Source organism: Schistocerca gregaria, chromosome 3 (assembly GCF_023897955.1).
Source record: "Schistocerca gregaria isolate iqSchGreg1 chromosome 3, iqSchGreg1.2, whole genome shotgun sequence".
Classification (NCBI taxonomy): Eukaryota; Metazoa; Arthropoda; class Insecta; order Orthoptera; family Acrididae; genus Schistocerca; species Schistocerca gregaria.
In genome coordinates, this window is record NC_064922.1 from 568,382,931 (window position 1) to 568,405,036 (window position 22,106).

At 41.5% G+C, this 22,106-nt stretch overlaps 1 protein-coding gene across 1 annotated transcript in view; it reads right to left on the reverse strand.

Annotated features, from left to right (window-relative positions):
- Positions 1-22,106, reverse strand: part of LOC126356215 (cholinesterase-like) — a 156,140-nt gene that overhangs the window by 87,150 nt on the left and 46,884 nt on the right. The window lies entirely within an intron of this gene.

The window sequence follows — 22,106 nt, forward strand, 5'->3', positions numbered from 1 at the left end:
TCGAATGTTCATCACACACACATTAGATATATTTTTTTCCACACTCTTCGGGTTGATTTATTTCTTGATCTTCCACATTTTATACAACATCCTCTTCCCTCTTTCTTTAGTTTGGCTATTTACATTTTTTCTTCTGAGTTCATAAAATCTGTGGTTTCACCATTTGACAACTAATTTCGTGGAGGAAATTAGCTCGTTTCACTTTGACATATTTTTTGTTTGCTGAATAAATGCACAAAGCATTGATAGCGGCGATACTTAAAATGTTGTAAGAAATTGCTGTTGGCCATCTATTAGCAGTTCTTGTTGTATCTAATTTGAACAAAGTTGATCGAGTACGTCAACTCCAACTTCTGTGAGATTGTAGAATGTAACAAACTCTGGTTTGTTCTTTGAACTGGTGGACTCGTCAATTGCTGTATGACTGTGCATACTTGAAAGTAAAATTACTGCTTTCTTTTTCCTTTCTCAGCAGTGTTGCATCATGTCTAAAGCCGAAAGCAGAAGTGTCTATTTATCGAGATTTTCTTGGTAAAAATTCCTGAGGTAATTCTTTTTTGTTGTGTCTGATCGTTCCAACATAACTTGTCTTCCTTGCAAGCAGTTCTAGAAGTAGAGGATAGATAGTAAACAAATTGTCGCCCTAATGTTACGTCCTGTATTTAAAACTGGTTTCGCAATTCTCATCATGACCCTCTTTCCTGCATTGCTTACATCAAAAGGCCCCGCCGGCTGTTTTTCACAATAAATTTCCATGTTCACAGTATACATTATTCTACAATCCACTAATGCAAACTCATTCAGGCCATAACGAGCAAGTTTACTCGGTATGATCTGTGCGAATGGACGTCTTCTACGAAAACCAACCAGCTGCTTATCAATTGCAAGGTTTTCTCACACCAAATCCGTAAGTATTGGTGCCAATTTGTCGAGCTTTTTTCTCTCATTTCTGGTGCTTATGTCATCAAATCGTAGGCAACGAAGCAAGAAATGAAACCTACTTCTCGGCATAGTCAAACAGACTCTTTCAACACCACTGCCTGTCTCATTGTCATATATTTTGCAAGTATTCAACTTGGAAGACTTTAACATACCAGTGAAAAAGAGTATACCAAGAAGCACACACTTGTTCCTGACTGTTTCTATATAATTATTGGTACTTTTCACGATACACTCTATTATTCTCCCATCAATAATCAAGTTAATGCAATCGATTTGACATTTTCCGTTATTTGCCTCTCCTTTTGAACTAGGGACACAAAGAAAGATATTGCAAGCCCTGTTTCATCATTAGGACGAGGCGGTAATTTATTCCATTTTGTTTTATCTTTTCCAAAATAAAAATAAGAATCTATCCTTGCCTTGAAGTTCTTTTCCTTGCCGACATTATGTTCTTCCGATTTTTCTTCACTTCCCTTGTTGAGGCTCTCTTCCTTGTCCACATTGTCTTCTTCCGATTCTTCCACGACATTGTTTCCAGTTTGCTCGTCTGGTCGATTATCATCGTCGCTTGTATATCCATCGCACAGATCAGAATCACAATCGGAAGGCTTATCAGTCTGCAGTTCTTCGTCTAGCCATTGCATCCAAATCCTTTTATCAGAAGTGCGATCTGCCATTATACCTAAATAATAACGATAAATTAATTCTACAATAGCAATCCAAACATACTTCAAATATAATGGAAATTAAAATTTTAACGTACCATATAAAATATGTACTGGTAATTTGATACTCACGAGGAGTAAACGTTTGCGCCAGACACGACAGGGAACACTCAAGTCTTTCCTATGAGAAGATCGTGCAGGACGACGCACGCCAGATTCTGGAAATTTTAGCCCCGCCACTGTTGCCAACAATAAGAAAATAACGTTTAGAACGACAATGGAGTACATTTGCACTCGGCGCGAATAAGACAAGGTTAAGAGAATACTAATCTCCCACAAAATTTTTCTCCTCTCACTGATGAATCCAATCAATTTGTTTTCACGTAATAGAAGGTTTACTTTCACCACGTTAAATTAAAATGTAAAAAGGATGTGAAAATGATAACACATTTCTTCGCACACTTCTTTTCTGGAAGCAAATTTAACTAATCTTAGAAAAGCGATGCGCGGCCCCTACCGCCAGATGTTCGAGTCCTCCTTCAAGCATGGGTGTGTGTGTTGTTCTTATCATAAGTCAGTTTAAGTACTAAGCCTAGAGACCGATGACCTAAGCAGTTTTGTCTCTTAGAAACTAACACAAACACAAAAGCGGTACAAAGAGTTCGTACCACAATAACGTGATATGTATTTTCCAATATCAGCACAATTATTTTCGGCGCATTTCATTAAATTTAGAATGATACTTCCCGTAATGTGTTTTCTCTTTCACATAGGTAACACACACAGAATTCATTTTGAGTCCAAAATGATCTGAAACACAAATAATCCTTGTAATATAAATTTGTAATATTTAGTTTTCAGCCAACAGACATTTCCTTTTCCATCTGATTTGCTATTTTAAATACGATACCTGATCGTACTCCGCTTTAGTAGCTGTCCAGTCAGCGCAGCGTGTTGGTAACCAAAGTATCCCGGATTCTATTCCCGGACAGCTTGGAGATTTTCTCTTTTCAAAGACTATTGTGCTGCCCATACGTTCGTATCATCAAAATTGTCATGTCATTCTTGAGATGGCTGCGTGGATAGGACCCAAACTCCAGTAAATGAAAAAAATACCCTGCTCGTAAGAAATAGCTGACGAGACAATGATTTGGGCTCTACGCGGATCTATTCGCCTAGCGCATTAACAAATGTGTTCGTACACCGGCCAATCTGACTGTGGCGGTTCTTAGGCGATTTCGCAAATGTGATACACAAAAGAGGTGAAAAACGAGAAAACACAAAACATAATCTACTCGTTTCGCAGATAGGTGACGCACATGCGTTTTGCACAATTTGGTCCACTTGACAACTGTGCGTCAGGACGACATCCGGCCATACAGTTTAATAATGAAATAAAATTTGTCTAATATAGAAAAAATGGACCTCGTACATACGGAAAAGAGAAACACTGTGTAAAAGAAATTTATCCTTAATACTTTAACCAAACGCTAATATAAGAAAGAAATGTATTTTTCAAAGAGAGATACGTTTGTTATTCATATCATTATTATTGCTATTGTTTGATTTTTGCTTCATATATACTAAACACAGGAAAACATACGAGGGACGTCACAGCAAGTAAAGCAACACTTTTTTTCTGAAATCAGGTTGGTTTTATTCTGAACTGCAGTACACCACAATATCCCCCACATTTTAGACTACAAAACCCTAGTTTTCAACATAATCTCCTATGCAACGGCCTTATGTCACCATACTGGGAGGGCCTGCACGCTTGCTTGGTACCCATCTACTGGTCAAAGTCGGAGCCAACGTACTGCTGCAGCAATAATAACCTGTCAGTCATCCACGTACTGCTTCCCACGGTGTGCAACCTTCTTCATTGGGCCAGACAGATGGAAAACGGAAGTGTTAGTTCTGGGCTGTAGGGTGGATGTGGGGAAATAGTTCAGTGAACTTATGTGAGGTACTCTCGAGTGCGCAGACTTGTGTGATGCTTGCATTGTCCTGTTGAAGGAGTACTTTGTTTGCATTTTTGTGGCGATGAAAATGCTGAAGTCATTTCTTCAATTTCCTGGGGTAGTGTAATACACTTCAAAGTTGATCGTTGAACCACATCAAACAAATAAACCCCATTAGACTCCCAAAGACCGTCGGCACGACTGACGGTGTGTCTTTGGACTTTTTTCTTCGGAAGACAGGTCTTGCGGCGCCATTCAGCAGGCGATACTGACGCCATTTTGAAGACCACATATAGCGCTGCCAACAATCTGAACTTCGTGAGACTGTAGGGGTGAAGCGGAAATATTCCAGGATATCCAACAACAAGTTCGGCATTTTTTCAAACGAGACTGGCCGAGACAAAAAAATTGTTCTACCACTTATCGAACACTTTTCGTACATGCCTACTGCCCCCTCCTCTCAAAGCAACTACCACTCGAGCTTTGATATCGTGGTTGTGTCACAGTGTCAAACATTTGGGGGTTCAAATGCTAGTGTTATTCGCCTTGTGTTTGGGTTATCTGTGCATTGAATTGCTACAGGACTGAATTCGTTTGTTAGCTTCGACATGATACGATCATGAGCACACGGAAAGCTTTCCAATACATAAGAGATACAATCACTGGTTTGTATGCAGCTTTACCTCTATATGCATTAAGAATTTTTTTGTATCTTCGCTCCAGTTCACAGGCTTCGTTGCCTCTGCTATCACTCCTCATACAATAGTCTCAGAACAATTATTACCTCCTGGCTTGTTTCTTTGTTTCATTTAATTTTGTTTCCCAACAGTAATAACATCGACAACTATTTCGAATATCTGAATGGTTTGTCGCAGTAATAACTTCGATACATGGCAAAACAGTGCTCATCATTTACTGTTCTATATAGAAGGAAGTGAGTCATCATTTAACTTCCAGAATGACAGCAGGCGTATTAGCATTAATTGCAAGGCTAGACGCCGCGTAGAGCGGGGAAATTTACACAGGAGGGGCGCTGCAAGTGACAATCGCATCTCCATCAGCCTTGTTGTATCACGAGTGGTGACTCATTGATTTCTCTGGAAGGAAATAATGAAGCACCATGACGGCGCTGCATGTCCAGACCCCTAGTATTGGGGCCTAAAGGCCGCTGTTAGCCAAGCCCCGCTAATGACGCCACCAACTGCCAGTAATTTTACAAACCAGATAACTTCTGGAGCCAGTTTTGAACGGTAGCTCAAATCTCATCGGGAAATAGCCACTTGAGAGAATGACATCGTATAAAGAACTACCTCTGCTCACTCTTCCGTTAAAAAGATAAGCCGAAAGGGTAGTGTTGTAGGTGGCAGGAGAGCCAACCGTGTTTTTCTAAACGAGGCCGTAATGCACGCGTCTCAGCTCACGCAGGCTGGCGTGAGGTCTGGAACATGACAAGGGAATTAGAATTGAGAAAAACGGACGTAGCTGGTGGAATACTTAACTTTAATCCATTAATGGACAACGTCGCTCTTTATGGTTCATGATTCACAACATCAATAGTACGGATACTGGCGCCTTGCTAGGTCGTAGCAAATAACGTAGCTGAAGGCTATGCTAACTATCGTCTCGGCAAATGAGAGCGTAATTTGTCAGTGAACCATCGCTAGCCAAGTCGGCTGTACAACTGCAGCGAGTGCTAGGAAGTCTCTCTAGACCTGCCGTGTGGCGGCGCTCGGTGTGCAATCACTGATAGTTGCGATACGCGGGTCCGACGTATACTACCGGACCGCGGCCGATTTAAAGGCTACCACCTAGCAAGTGTGGTGTCTGGCGGTGACACCACAGGTAGGAAAAAGAAAACATGAGATATACATTGCTCGATTGATCATAGAATTATATTACACTGTTGGGCGATCTAAATGCGGTCGACAATAAATTTTTCAACTTTCAAATGTCGAAGTGATTGTTTTACAGATTGCTTGGCTGCATAACAAAAGATACGTCATACAACTGGAATCGACACAGAACTAAACAAGGAGAGACATAGGTCATCGCGCTGTAGTGGTTATTATATTTATGTATCTTCAATAGTGTTCTAAAATTTGGAAAACACTTTCTGTGACCAGTGACAACACTGTAAGCCATTCGTAAATAAGAAACTTCGTGCCACATTAAGAATGTGTGCCGCACCGAGATTCATATTCGCTACCTTTGTCTTTTGGTGTACCATCTAAGGTACTCACGCATGACTCAGGACCCGCCCTCACGGCTACACTTGCGCCAGTATCTCGTCTCCTACCTTCCAAACTTCACATAAGCTCTCCTGCGAACCTGCAAGGTACCTAAGCCACTAGACCGATTTCACCCAAACGTAGTACAAACACAATGATCAACCAGAATGACCACCCATCTACTACCAATATAAACCCCTCCAGGCGATCGCAGCGTCACCTGGCCAACAGTGACTCTTGTTAGAGACAAGCACAGCGCATGTAGTATCAGTGAATGTGTGCAGACTGGGGAGGCCACGCGATGTACCTGAGGGCAGTTGTTGTTAGCAAGACTTGTTGGGTGTTCGAGGAGTGCTGTGGTAAGTATTTTCAACACGTGGCGAAACCAAGGCGAAACCACGTCCAGATACCGTGGGCTTGGGTGCTAGCCTTCATCACAGATGTTGGACGTCGTAGGCTGCGCAGGCTAGTAAAACAGGACAGACATTGGTGCTGGGCAGGGTAAAAGTTTGTCTCAACACACTGTGCACCGAACAATCCTAGCGAGGGGCCACCGCAACCGACTACGCATACATGTCATGTGTCAATGTTAACACCACGACATCGGCACTATGACTAAAATGAGCACATGACCATTGTCACTGGACGGTTGCGCAGTGGCAGAGTGTTGGATGGTCTGATGAATCCCAATACCTACTTCATCATGCCGATAGGAGTGCGCGAATCCGTCGTCTTCCAGACGAACAGCGCTTTGACATCTGTACTGTGGTACGGAGAGAAGCAGGTGGAAGCTCCGTTATGCTCTGGGGAACATTACTTGGGCTTCCCTGGTCCCACTTGAGGTGCAAAGCACCATGACCTCCAAGGAGTATCGTACACTGGTTCCTGACCTCGCACATCCCTTCGTGAGGATCGTGTTTCCAGACGGCGGAGGCATTTTTCAACAAAGTAATGTACCGCGTCACAAAGCCAGTAGTATGTTGAACGGGTTCAAGGAAAGCAGTGCTGTCCTTCCAATTCACTACTCCTAAATACGATCGAACACATCTGCGATGCAGCTGAATGTGGCGTCAGAGTTCGACGCCCACTCCCCGGAATTTACGGGAATTAGGTTACTTGTGTGTGTGCAGATGTCATTCCAACTCCCTCCTGTGACGTATCAAGACCTCACTGCTCCTTGTCACCGCGCATCGCCGGTGTTATCCGTGCCAGAGATGGACATACCGGCTGTGACCTAGATGGTCATAATATTCTCACTGATCATTATATACCTTACTGTCAGGCAACTATCACTGTGGGGAGCAAGAGCAACATACCTACAAAAAGCGGGGGGGGGGGGGGGGGGTTGGGGGGAGACGTGGTAAAAAAGAAGCAAAGCCCACAACGTGTGAATTCTCAGTATTCGAGAGTGAAAGCAGTCAGCTGACTTGCACCAGACCTTACACATAATTTCAAAACTTCTCGAATTTTTTCTCCATGACAACCCCTACTAAATGCACGAGGCATGACGTTATAATTTATTACTTCCTTACTACCAACTGTATTCGCGAAATATTTTGCAGACGGTATGCACATATACAGCTGAATGTATTCGCAAAATTATATAATTGTTACACGCATATTTAAGATTTGACGTCATAAACAATGAGGTGCCCACATAATGCATGGCGTTTAAATTTATTGCTTCTTTGCTACTAAATCTGTTCGCAATAATTTTTTTGTGAGTCATCAGGATTGTGACTGCTTGGATGTGGCCGGCCATTAATGCCTCACCTGTGCCAATCTCTTCATGTCAGAATAGCACAAGCAACTTACATCCTATATTATTTGCAGCATGTATTCCAATCTCTGTTTTCGACAGCACCCTCTAGTACCACGGAAGCTGTTCCGTAATCTCTTAACAGATGTCCTACAATCCTGTCCCCTTCTTCTTGTCGGTGTTTTCCATATATTCCTTTCCTCGCCGATTCTCCGCAGAACCTCCTCATTCCTTACCATATCAGTCCTCCTAAGTTCGAACATTCTTTCGAAGCACCACATCTCAAATGCTTTTATTATCTTCTGCACCAGTTTTACCAAAGTCCGTATTTCACTGCCACACAATACTGTGCTCCAAATGTACAAGGGTTGCACTGCATTTTTTTCCATCCGAAAGCAATGCTACGAATGAGAAACGTTATGCATGTATTATTTGAAGTCTCCTGAGCGATCGCGCCAAGTTGCAATCACTTCCAACAGATAGCGTAGCTGCAGGACAGTTTCAAATGGCATCTGTAGGTGATATATGCTACAAGCAACGTGCCTCCATTGAGTTTTTCACTGCAGAGAAAGAAAATGTGAAGATTATTCACAAACGCTTGTGCAAACTCTATGGAGGAGCTACTGTGGACAGATTAGATTAGATTAGATTAGATTAGATTAGATTAGATTAGATTAGATTAATACTTGTTCCATAGTAGAGTTAGTCGCTGCGCACGGAGGTGAGGTCATTAAAAGAGCTCCACGATTTGCAGCGGTCGCGGAGACAATCCACCCTTGTCACACATGACATGTTGCAGTGAGCTGATGTTGTTATTCGCGAGGACAGAAGCATTACGACTCGGCAGTTGGCGCTGGATCTATCAATGCCGAGGAGGTGACTGACACAGTGCAGCACTGGCTCCGCCACCAGGACAAGGATTGGTACCGACATGGAATACACGCCCTAGTTTCGCTCTGGAGGAAGGCCACAGAACTGAATGGAGATGACGTGGAAAATAGGGCGAGTAGATAAAACACCATTCTTTCCTGATTGTAATTCTCATTACGTTCAATAAATAATTGTTGAGGGGAGAAAATGCAGTGCATACTTTCTGGGCATCCCTCGTAGATTCTCAGAAATTTCTTCCTGAAATTAAAGCCTATATTTGATTCTATTAGACTTTCCTTGGCCATGAATGCTCTTTATGTCAGTGCTAGTTTGCTTTTTGTACCCTCCTTGCCCCTTCTGGCATGGATTGCTTTGCTGCCTAGGTAGCAGAGTTCTATAATTTCATCGACTCGTGACTGTCAGTCCTGATGTTTCCTCACTTTTCTCATTTCTGCTACTTCTCAATACTTTCATCTTTCTTCAATTTACTCTAAATCCATATTCTTTACTCATTAGAGTGTTCTTCCATTCAGCAGCCCATACAATCCTTCTTCACTTTCATTCAGGATAGCAATGTGAAAAGCGAATCGTATCACTGATATCTTTCCACAGTGAATTTTTGTTTCCACTCTGGAACGTTTCTTGTGTTACCGTCATTGCTTCTTCGACGAATTTATTAAACAGTAGAGGCGAAAGTTCGCACACCCTTTTTAATCCGAGTACTTCGTTCTTGGTCTCCGACTCTTATTTTTCCATCTTGACACTTGTATATATTGTATATTACCCGTCTTTCCCTATTGCTTACTCCAATTTTTCCCATAATTTCGAACACTTCGCACCATTTGACACTGTTCAGTGCTTTTGCCAGGTCCATTAATCCTATGAATGTGTGTTCGTTAGTCTCGCTGCCACTATCAACTGCACCTACAGAACTGACTCCCTAGTGCCCTTACTTTTCCTAAAACAAACCTAATCGTCGTCTGACACATGCTCAATTTTCTTTTCCATTCCTCTTTATGTTATTCGTGTCAGGAATTTGGATGTATAGTCTGTTAAGCTGACTGTGCGATAATCATCGGAATTTTGTGGATGATGGCTTTCGGAAAGTCAGATGTTATGTCGCTAGACATACCTTCTACTCACTAACGTGAATAGGCGTCTTGTTGCAATTTCAACAAATAATTTTTTAAATTTTAATGGAATGTTGTCAATCTCTTCTGCCTTAATCGATCTTAAGTCTTTCAAAGCTCTTTCAAATTCTTATTATATTTCTGCATCTCTCATCTTTTGTATATGGATTCATGCCTCAACCTCTATTCCGTAATAAGACAAGTCTTCCCCTCATAGAGGCCTTCAACGTATGTTTCACGCAGCTATTTTACCTACTTTCCTGCGGTTCCTATTTATTTCATTCCTAAGTGACTTGAATTACCCTGAACATTTTTGTACTTCCTTCTTTTATGGATGATCTGAATTATTTCTTCTGTTACCCATGCTTTCTTTGCAGCTACGTTCTCTGTACCTATGCTGTCTTGTCAAACATCTATGACTGCTGTTTTTAGAAATTTCCATTCGTCTTCAACTTAACTGCCTATTGAGCTATTCCTTATTGCCGTATCTATTGCTTCAGAGAACTTCAAGCGTATTTTTTCATTGCTAGGTACTACCGTATCCCACTTCATTCTGCATTGCTTCTTGCTGACTAGTCTCGTGAATTTCCACTATTAAATTGTGATCTGGGTCTATGTGTACTCTCGGGTACGCCCTACAATCTAGTATATGATTTCGGAGACTTTCCCTGACCATAATGTAATGTATCTAAAATCTCCCCTATCTTCCGGCCTGTTCCAAGTAAATTTCCTCCTCTTGTAATTCTTAAACAGAGTACTCTCTATTACTATCTAAAATTTACTGCAGAACTCAATTAGCATTTCTTCTCTCTCATTCCTAGTACCAAGCCCATATTCCTCCGTAAACTTTTCTTCTACTCTTTCCTCCACAGTCGCATTCCAGTCCTCCAAATCTACTAGATTTTCGTCTCCCGTTTCGTACCGTGTTACCCTTTCAATATCTTCTTGAAATTCTCTATCTCTTCAAACTTTGCTTGCAATGTCAGCATATCTATCTGAACTATCGTTGTGGGTGTTGGTTTTCTATAGATTTTGATAAGAACGACCCTTTCAGTGAACTGCTCACATAACTCACTCTCTGTCCTACCTTATTATTCATAATGAATCCTACTTCTGTTATATCATTTTCTGCTGCTGGTGATTTTACCCTATACTCATCTTACCAGACATCCTTGTTTTTTTAATGTCACTTTAGTGACTTGCCAGTATATCAACACTGCACTTTAGCATTTCCTGTTTCATATCTTCATGCTTCCCTATCACGTTCAAACTTCCACGTGTGCCGCTGGATGCACCTACAATATTACATAATTGTATGAAATATACTTCATAGAGTATGGCGTTATAAGCATTAAGCAGATGGCCAGATGGTGCGTGGGAGAGGCAGGGACGCACAGCTGTAAATTAATGCCTTGGCAACGCCGGGTTTCTCCCTTAATTTACTTATAAATGAGGAAAAAGTAAGCATGTATATGCTAACAGTCTCACTGAAAATGAAGTTTATATTTGTGTGTGGTAGTCATCCCATGGATAAGTGTTACCAGATGCTTTAGCAGATGTGTTCTGTACTTATTGTACATGGAAACGGTTCATTACAAAGGGCGTTCACTAAGTAAAGGAACACATTTTTTCTGTCGGCCAATTTAGGTCAAAAAATAGGGAATTTGTTGTGGGACATCCTCGAAATCACCGCTTCAGCCACTGTAGTTCCATGAAGTTTCGATAGTGGCGGTGCTATACGTTGGCTTCAAAATGGTGTCTGTAACAGAAGCACATTCCAAGCAGAGAGCTTCTTTTGGTGGAAAAACAAAGCATCACAGATATTTATAGGTGCTTGAAGAGTGTCTGTTAACTCCTGGTGGTGAACAAAAGCACAGTGAGTCATTGGGCGAGGACTCTATCAGCAGTGCAACGAGGTCGCGCTAGTCTGTTCGACCTCTCTCGTAACGGCCGGCTGCACGCGGCTGTGACTCCTGTAATATGAAATGTACGGAAAATCTTACTCGAGGTGGTTGATGGAATACAGTCAAACACCTCGCTGCATAACTGGACATCCCTATTGTCGCTGCTGACGCTCTCGTTCCACCATCTGAAATATTCCAAGGTGTGCTCACTGGGTTCCTCGCTGCCGAACAGAAGACCATAAAGACAACAAAGGACCATCTGTGTGGAGTTGCTTGTCAGTTGCGACGCTGATCGTGATAACTTTTTGTCGAACATCGTCACATGATATGATAAATGGGTTCATCACTTCGAACAGAAAACAAAGCAGCAATCCATGGAGTGGCACCACACCAACTTACCTTCGAAGAAAAAGTTCGAAACGGTCCCCTTAGCCGGTAAAATTCATGACCATGGTCTTTTGTGACCCAGAAGGGGTTTGAAGTTTTCCCTCATGGTGAAATGATCAGAACTGAAGTGTACTGCGATACCCTCAGGAAATTGAAGAAACGACTCTAGCGTGTTCGTCGTCACAAAAATCCAAACGCACTACTACTTCACAAATGAAATGCAAGGCCTCACACAAGTGAGCGCATCTCACTGTTGACGGGGACGTTAAGCACGGCGGCCCCGTAGGCTATACTCAGCAACACAGAATCAGTACTACAGCACAGAAGTACACATCACAGGAATCCAGTCGGCGGAGGTGGACAGTTTACACCTCATAACAGGTCAATTGAAGGCAACGCAAACCACCTCCAGCAGCAACTTCCTGAGAACGTTCCCGCCCTGAATATGGGAGTATTTTGACTGTACCTGTTAGCATATTAATTCGAAGAATTTGGTAATGGGATTATGTAGTCAACAAACACGCTATGTTAAATAAATCACTCTTCTGGACAACTGGTGAGTAGTAATCTTCGTATTAGTAGATCCTGCACCCCAGCTTCAAAGCAATTCAAAAGTGGAACCATCAACGCACTCACAGCAGAATCTACCAGTCAGAAATAACACAGAAGAGGTTGAAGACCGTAAGAGCGCTGAATTAACTAAACAGGTAGTGGAAAGGAAGCAGGAAGCGCAGGATGAGTAAGGAAGCTGCACTATAGAGGCTCGTCAGTTACTGGAAGGGAAAAGTGAAGAAACAAACTAATCTCAGCAAAACTAAGGGCCAAAAGGAGCGTTTTGAAAGGCAGCAGAATTGGAGCAGGAATCTATGGTTAGGAAACAGGTGAAACGTCTCCTTTGTAAAATTTATACACGACTGTGCTTAAACTGACACACAATATTTTTAGCGCAACACAATCTGACTTCCAAAAATCCCTACAAAAGAATGGCCCTGACTAACAGTAACCTATACGTTTCAGAAATCACTTACCTCACAAAAATCTTCGTTACTCAAGCTACTGCAATACAGCGAGCGCCACTACTGCCAGCTAAATAAAAGGTTCAAACTATGAAAGGCACCAACTACCGATAGGTATAGTTAGCAAATGAAAGATTTTAATAGAGAACAAGCAATGTATTTACCTTAGTAGTCATAATATATATATCACTTCATGACACCAATTCTTACAAATTTCAAAACTCCGCCATCTCTCTCCCCACGTCCACCACTGCTGGCGGCTCACCTCCAACTGCGCAACGCTACGCGCTGTTAGCATCCAGCTGCCGCTGCCCGACACTACAATGGCAGACAACAATGCAAACTAGCCACAGACTGCGCACAGCACAGCCAGTGATTTTTCATACAGAGCGCTATGTGGCGTTACCAATAAGAAAACCTAAACAGCCTACTTACATAGCCCCCATGCTCCCCACAAAAAAATTTTACAAATTGTTTTGGGCAGTGGCCAATAATGATTTGATAAAATTTTTCATAATTACTATAACAAAGATATCAAATGCACACACTTATTGATACAATGTTGGTCAAAAGCTAAAATTTTCTCACAGTCCATATAGACAGTCCTGATAATTCAACACAGTAAAATAGTAGTGTTTTTCTCTAAGACTGAGCAATAAAAGAAAATGCACACGGAAGTAGTGGATTTCCATGCAGTCTTGAAGAAGTAGTGTTATCCTTCCAATGGAAAGACAGTGCTGACTGTTGACATGCAGACAGGTAATGGGCCACAACAGAGTCAGTCGACGTTGAAGACTATCGGTAGGTAGGTCATAACAGAGCAGACCCACTGTAGTCCTGGTAGAGATTACTATTGGTGGGCCACCAGAGGTGCAGACCCATTGCAGTCCTTGTAGAAATAATGGTATTGGTGGGTCATCAAAGGTGTAGACCCACTGTAGTCCTTGTAGAGATGGCCAGCAACCACCTGTTTGACTGTGCAGGCGCACAATCACCATTGAAGAGTCTTCCACATAATATAACAAGTCCATAACCACCACTTGTGCCCTCAGAAAAACTGTTTTTGAAATGTCCTTAGAAACAGCAATGCTGTTATCCAGTCCCTTACTGAGTTATTAACACACGTGCAAACACTATCAGCCCCTACTTCTCACATATTGTCCATATACTATGACCAACAGAAACGTGTGCAGTGAAATGTAATTTACAAGTTACTTAATTTGATGATCTGGTGTCAATTACAATTTTATAACATAAGAATGCAATAACAAAGGTACAAAACACATCTTTAAAGAACATAACAATACAGATAACATTTGCAGTAGTACAGGCTTTACAAAAGAATCGAAATAGCAAATACATCAGTGTTACAAAAATTACGACATAAGTACATACATAAAAGATCAGAATAACTTTTGAAACGTCAACTTCACACATGAGCATTAAAACAAAACACAATAAATAATGTCTGAACATATTTACAAAGAAAATAACATAGTATTTGAAAAATTCTACAACATAAATCTTATTAGCTAAACACATAAAGACAGGAAAAAGACAAATACACAAGGGTACATAAACACATAGAGGGGTAATACGAAAGGAAAGGACAGGGTTTGTTTTACTGCAGTATTTTGCATAGAGATCTCCCTTAGTTCATCATTATTTCCAAAAAGTCCGATCTATACCTGCTTTGTGTACTTTTCTCATATAACCTCTCAGTGCATTTCTTCAAATCCATCGCAACTCATTCTCTTATATAGGCTACCCCCTCTTAAGCTAACTTAAATCTACTGTGCTTAGATGCTTAACTAAGGGACGAGGCAATGCAGCGGCACAAAACAATTAATACAAACAGCAATGACAAAAAAATGCAAGTAAGCATAGCCAGCAGCAATAAATGTAATAATTTATATCTAAACATGACAAAGCTGAAGCAGAAAAAATATTACAGTAAAAATGTGTAATACCTATGTCACATCTTAACACTAGAGTGATGCATCACGAGAACATACGCTAGCAGATAAATTACCAAATCTTTAAAAAAATTATTTATGCAGTTCCTGTGAAGGGAAATGTCTATTTATGTTCCCTCGTTTTCTTAGAAGTAGATCATAATTTTTTTACTGCATCTGTAGGCATAAAATAACTATATTAGTACATCCATTAAATTTTATAGTAACCAATGCTGCAGGGCAGCTAGAAACTAGGTATTAAACAAAATAGTCAAAGCAAGGCGTGAAACGTCATTCACTAGCCATATGGCGTTTCATAATGCAGTAAACAATCTTTCAACTAGCAAGACAATAGACGTTATATGTTTCTCGTCGTTTCATTAGGCATTTTAATAAATATCATCAATTAAGAGCTCCACAGTATAATCATATGTTTGAGCGTGTCGTATTTGCGATTCCTTCTACAAAGGAATGAATGTCAATAGCGAGGATAATGGCCTCTTTTTTTCCCCACCTGTGTCTCTGAAAGGCACACAGTAATGGCTTTTTCTCCTGGCAGGTGGCACAGCTGCAGGCCCACGACGCATTACATGCAGGTCACTCAACTTTCTTACCGAAATATTTACGACCGCAGTTTGCACTACAGTGGCAGTCTCATATAAAAATTTCACAGGTCGAGAATTTGCGTTTCATATCTGGAGCAACAAAACCCTATTGATATAACATTGTCCAAAAATTTTGTCGGCATTGTAATACATTCATGCATTTACACACATTTCATAACTCTTAAAGTACGATTCTTGGTTTCCAACATCCTTTTTCACAGGTCAGAGTCCACCATTCATTATTCGTTACCTTATTCGTCGACACTTCTTCAATATTTCATCATAACATATATGTAGCATAATCAAATAACTCATATAGCATCAGCTTATTGATCATAAACATACCGCAACAGCATAATACATATAGTCATCGTAATAATAACATCATAACACCTGTCAACTCTCAAAACCGTCGTAGGTTCCTCCAATAATTTCAAAACCTAAAAAAATTTCTCTGCTCATGTCAAAAGTGTCATCTGCCTCAAACGTACTTTAAAAATCATGATCCCATACCAAATACATCATTCAAAGCTCTCATAATATCACAATGGTTCCGAAAAAATATGAACTGTTCACAAAGTACAGACAAAATACAATTTCATAAGTGTGAAGATATCCAGCGGTGCAATTACGAAAACATCTGTCACTGATGTAGTAAAATAAATGTTTGTCTCTCTCAGTTAAATAACCAGATAGCTGTGTAATTTATATGTTAGAGAAATATGGTACCGATGTGTAAAGTTGTATAAGCAAATATCATATTAGCTAGGGCTCCTTGTGCTTGCCAAACACATGGTACACAAAGTAGACGTGTACCCCGCTGAGGATTAATGTAATTATATCCTCGGGTGTTACAGATTACAGCAATGGAATGAAATGTATCACGGAAAACCTTTGTATCCTTGTACTTCTAAATCTTTAAAAATAAATGTTTTAAGTACAAAATTAATCACTCAAATATGTGTACTGCAGCACTAAACTGTGCGTCTTGTTGTGAGATAATCTCTGTGGAAGTGTCGTAATTATCGTCCTCCGAAAGCTAAGTTCTGCAGAAGTCAATGTGCTTACCTCATGATAAACAAAAGTGAAATGTTTTGCGTATAGATATCGTAGTTAATACGCTTATTGACGTGATGAAGTAAGTACTGTACTGTAACGTATTGTTGTGCTACAGAACAGGCTGTCTCATTGTAGCTATACCACAAAGTTACTACTAAGACATGTTTTACATTCCAGAATAATACAGAAAAACTATGCAGATATACACTCCTGGAAATTGAAATAAGAACACCGTGAATTCATTGTCCCAGGTAGGGGAAACTTTATTGACACATTCCTGGGGTCAGATACATCATATGATCACACTGACAGAACCACAGGCACATAGACACAGGCAACAGAGCATGCACAACGTCGGCACTAGTACAGTGCATATCCACCTTTCGCAGTAATGCAGGCTGCTATTCTCCCATGGAGACGATCGTAGAGATGCTGGATGTAGTCCTGTGGAACGGCTTGCCATGCCATTTCCACCTGGCGCCTCAGTTGGACCAGCGTTCGTGCTGGACGTGCAGACCGCGTGAGACGACGCTTCATGCAGTCCCAAACATGCTCAGTGGGAGACAGATCCGGAGATCTTGCTCGCCAGGGTAGTTGACTTACACATTCTACAGCACGTTGGGTGGCACGGGATACATGCGGACGTGCATTGGCCTGTTGGAAAAGCAAGTTCCCTTGCCGGTCTAGGAATGGTAGAACGATGGGTTCGATTACGGTTTGGATGTACCGTGCACTATTCAGTGTCCCCTCGACGATCACCAGAGGTGTACGGCCAGTGTAGGAGATCGCTCCCCACACCATGATGCCGGGTGTTGGCCCTGTGTGACTCGGTCGTATGGAATCCTGATTGTGGCCCTCACCTGCACGGCGCCAAACACGCATACGAATATCATTGGCAAAAAGACAGAAGCGACTCTCATCGCTGAAGACGATACGTCTCCATTCGTCCGTCAATTCACGCCTGTCGCGACACCACTGGAGGCGGGCTGCACGATGTTGGGGCGTGAGCGGAAGACGGCCTAACGGTGTGAGCGACCGTAGCCCAGCTTCATGGAGACGGTTGCGAATGGTCCTCGCCGATACCCCAGGAGCAACAGTGTCCCTAATTTGCTGGGAAGTGGCGGTGCGGTCCCCTACGGCACTGCGTAGGATCCTACGGTCTTGGCGTGCATCCGTGCGTCGCTGCGGTCCGGTCCCAGGTCGACGGGCACGTGCACCTTCCGCCGACCACTGGCGACAACATCGATGTACTGTGGAGACCTCACGCCCCACGTGTTGAGCAATTCGGCGGTACGTCTGCCCGGCCTCCCGCATGCCCACTATACGCCCTCGCTCAAAGTCCGTCAACTGCACATACGGTTCACGTCCACGCTGTCGCGGCATGCTACCAGTGTTAAAGACTGCGATGGAGCTCCGTATGCCACGGCAAGCTGGCTGACACTGACGGCGGCGGTGCACAAATGCTGCGCAGCTAGCGCCATTCGACGGCCAACACCGCGGTTCCTGCTGTGTCCGCTGTGCCGTGCGTGTGATCATTGCTTGTACAGCCCTCTCGCAGTGTCCAGAGCAAGTATGGTGGGTCTGACACACCGGTGGCAATGTGTTCTTTTTTCCATTTCCAGGAGTGTAAAACAGATACAGTGCAAAAGCAACATTGTAAATTGTCACTCATTAGTAGCGTCGTGATAAAATCGTGTAGCTGTAACATAAACTAACCACTGAGTCATCTGGTATCTCACAGAATGTACTTTAAATCCAGAATTTATTTTCAAGTAAACCAATATGTTGCATTAAAATCTCATTAGCAGTACTGGTAACTGTTCTAAGTATGTCAGCCTTATAGTCGTTACGTAATCGTGCAACTAACAAGCAAGAATGTACATGCACAATAACACTGTGACGTCTGTTCACTATAACAATGCATTCGTAATTTCTGTTTAAATAAGTTCTCTTGGTTCTTGACTGGATATTTAACTTCAAACATGGTTGCATGTTAACAGATTCTAAGTCTGACAAATTGTACTAGTAGTGTGAAGTGAAAAATTTTATGGCAAAGATAAAGTTAAAATGCAGATTATCTTTCAATAAACGGTTTTACATGTGAAATGTGGTGTAAACCTTTACCCTTCCTAGTACGCAGAGTTTCAACTGCAACGCAATTATCATGGGTTATATGGTGCATCAGTAAAGAATGCTCAAATTTTTCTTAAGGTTAGCGTCTATGTTATTTTTCTCTGAGCCAGCCGGCGCACGTGGCTGCCTGCGGTGCGAGTCATTGTCTGTTTCTTTGTTGTCGCGTGTCGTTATTGGGATTAGGAGACCTAACTTCTACAAATTCACCTTGAGAAGAAGGCCCTGCCCTGTTTGAAGCTCGCCAGTTCTGATGGAATTCAGGTCTGTCGTTTTGTCGGTAGCTTCTGTAATTTCTTTCTTGTCGGCTAAGTGGTGGAGAATTTCTCCCTGAATCGTAACTGCTCGCTGAACTGTTGCGTCTGAAGTTATTCTGTCTCCCTTGGTAATAATTGTTTTTGTTCCCATATTGTCTGTTTCTATGGTTGTCTCGTGATAGTCATTACTACGGAAATGCGACCTTTCTCTGTAACCACTATTACTCAGCCAGTGGTTGTCATATGGGTGGTGTCTGTTTTGGTCACGATTTGCGTTGTAAGAATAGACTTGTCTTGTCCAGTTATTGTTTCTGTCGTCACGGAATTGTGAAGGATGTGAACTGTAGTGATTGTTTTCCTGTTTTCGCATCCCGCGACTGTCTGTGTCAATTTCTAATTCTTGTAAGAGTCCCTGAAAAGCTTCAATGTCGTCTTTGCAACGCCCTGCCAAAATAATATTCCTTAATGTTCAGGCAATTTCATTATGCAAATGCGGACGAGTTCTGAAGGGCTATATGGGTTTGAAAGATATTGGTTCTTATGCAACATGTCTTCAAAATATCTGACAAGACTGGAAAATTCAGCTTGTTCAAAGTGTTTCATCATCATTATGCTATGTTTTACTCGGTCTTGTGTAGCTTGAGACCAATATGGTGAGAGGAAAGCATGATAAAATTCTCCTTCACTGTGACAATCCTGAATGACCGATCGCACTCTTACAGCTGGTTCATTCTCCAAGTAGCCACACATAAATTCTAATCTGTGTTCTAATGACCAGTTGGGAGGAAAACAATGAGAGAATTGATGAAGCCACGTTTGTGGATGAATGTCGTTGACAGAATTCTTAAATGTTTTGAATTTACGTGTAGTAATGAACAGCTTATAGTCAAAATCATCATGTCGGCGAGTCGCATGTCGGTCATTGTTACGTCGTTTCGGCGGTTCCATCTCAAAATTCGGTGTACCTTGCCAATTTGTTTCATAATTTCCGAAGTGCCCTGTGTTATTATTTTGTGGCTGTTCCGTATTTCTATGTCCCTCTTCCTGTATTGGAGCGCGAGTGTCCTCTGAAATACGTAATTGTTGTATTACCTGTGTCAGCTGATCTTGTACTTCCCGGATTTCTCTTTGGTGTTGCGTACTAATTTGATTCAGACTTTGTTTGAATTTCCTAATTTGTTCGCACTCTTCTGTGTCATTAAAGACTACCGGTTCTGTGTCATTCAGATTATCATCTACCTTCATAGATAAATTAGTGAACTGATCCGAAAGTTCGGCTACTTTCTCCGATAGTGAACACATTTCCTCAGTGTGTTTTTCTGAACCAAGTTTCAGAGTGTCCATTTGTGTTGAAATCGAATCTACTGTGTCCTTTAAATTTTCCTGAGTTCTTGCAAATTGCGTAACCGAATCGGTGGATGCAACTGACTCCATTTTAGCTTGCAAGGTGTCGTGATTTTCACGAACAACAGTTAGCAATTCTTTTATGGCTGCTTCGTGATTCTGTAATGCGTTTTCATGCCGCGAAAAAATAGGTTGAAAATGCTCACAGATCATTACAGTCATTACAGATTTTTTGACATTTCGATTCAATGTTATGTAACTCAGTAGTTAAATCTTCAAGTGTGATGTCTAACTTCCGAAGATTTTGTTCCATTGTGTCTAACTTTTGAAGATTATGTTCCATTGTGTCCAACTGTTGCTGTGTTTGTCTCTGATTTTGTTCCATTGTGTCTAACGTTTGAAGCTTTTGCTGTGTTTGTCTCTGATTTTGTTCCATTGTGTCTAACTTTTGAAGCTTTTGCTGTGTTTGTCTCAGATTTTGTTCCATTGTGTCTAACTTTTGAAGCTTTTGGCCCATTTGTTGCAATAATTGTAATAACAGTGCACTGGTGTCTGAAACATATTCCTTAGTGCTATTCGGCAATGCATTTGAACCGGCAATATCGCAGTTTGAAAAACAGAAAATGTGTCTTGACTTATTTGAGAAAACAGTGAGGACACAAAACCTGAATCTACAGTATTTGCAAGAATGTGTCATGTCATTTCGGAATCCTGAGGCGAGTTGTTGCCGGCCGATCGATCGATAATGCTTCCCTGTTCACTAATTGTTTCACTGTCTACACCATTATTTGCAGCCCGCTCCATTTCCCTATGTACAATTACCAAATTACTACTTTGAACATTAGTTAATTCATTACGTGGTGGCGCTAACACACTTCTTTCGGCTTCACTGTCATTTCTCAGTTTACTTTGGAGCCTAGTATTACGTTTTTCACACGCCATTATAGTCACAATATTTCACACAACAACACAGAAAAGAACAATTTGAAGAGCAAAATAAGAAAACACATTAACATAGCACTGAAAATAATATCTAGTTAATTGCAAGCGCAGCTGCGAAATACTTCGTGCAAAACTACATGCATGCCAAAACTGTTTTACTGTACAAAAATGAAAGACTGCAACTACAAAGGAAATTCTCTCTATGATTACGCCCTAGTAATAAACAAAAGCTACACTAATTACACAAACTACAAGAAAAAATCAGAAGATTCCAGTGAGGTATCCACGGCTAAGGGTCGACATATGAAACGTCCCCTTTGTAAAATTTATACACGACTGTGCTTAAACTGACACACAATATTTTTAGCGCAACACAATCTGACTTCCAAAAATCCCTACAAAAGAATTGCCCTGACTAACAGTAACCTATACGTTTCACAAATCATTTACCGCACAAAAATCTTCGTTACTCAAGCTACTGCAATACCGCGAGTGCCACTACTGCCAGCTAAATAAAAGATTCAAACTACGGAAGGCACTAACTACTGATAGGTATAGTTAGCAAATGAAAGATTTTAATAGAGAACAAACAATGTATTTACCTTAGTAGTCATAATATATATATCACTTCATGACACCAAATTTCAAAACTCCGCCATCTCTCTCCCCACGTCCACCACTGCTGGCGGCTCACCTCCAACTGCGCAACGCTACGCGCTGTTAGCATCCAGCTGCCGCTGCCCGACACTACAATGGCAGACAACAATGCAAACTAGCCAAAGACTGCGCACAGCACAGCCAGTGATTTTTCATACAGAGCGCTATGTGGCGTTACCAATAAGAAAACCTAAACAGCCTACTTACACAGGTCAGAATCTAATGCAACACAAATATCAAACAGAGCAGGGACTGGGATCTCGAAGTACAAAAAGAGTAGACAATAGAAGTTAGA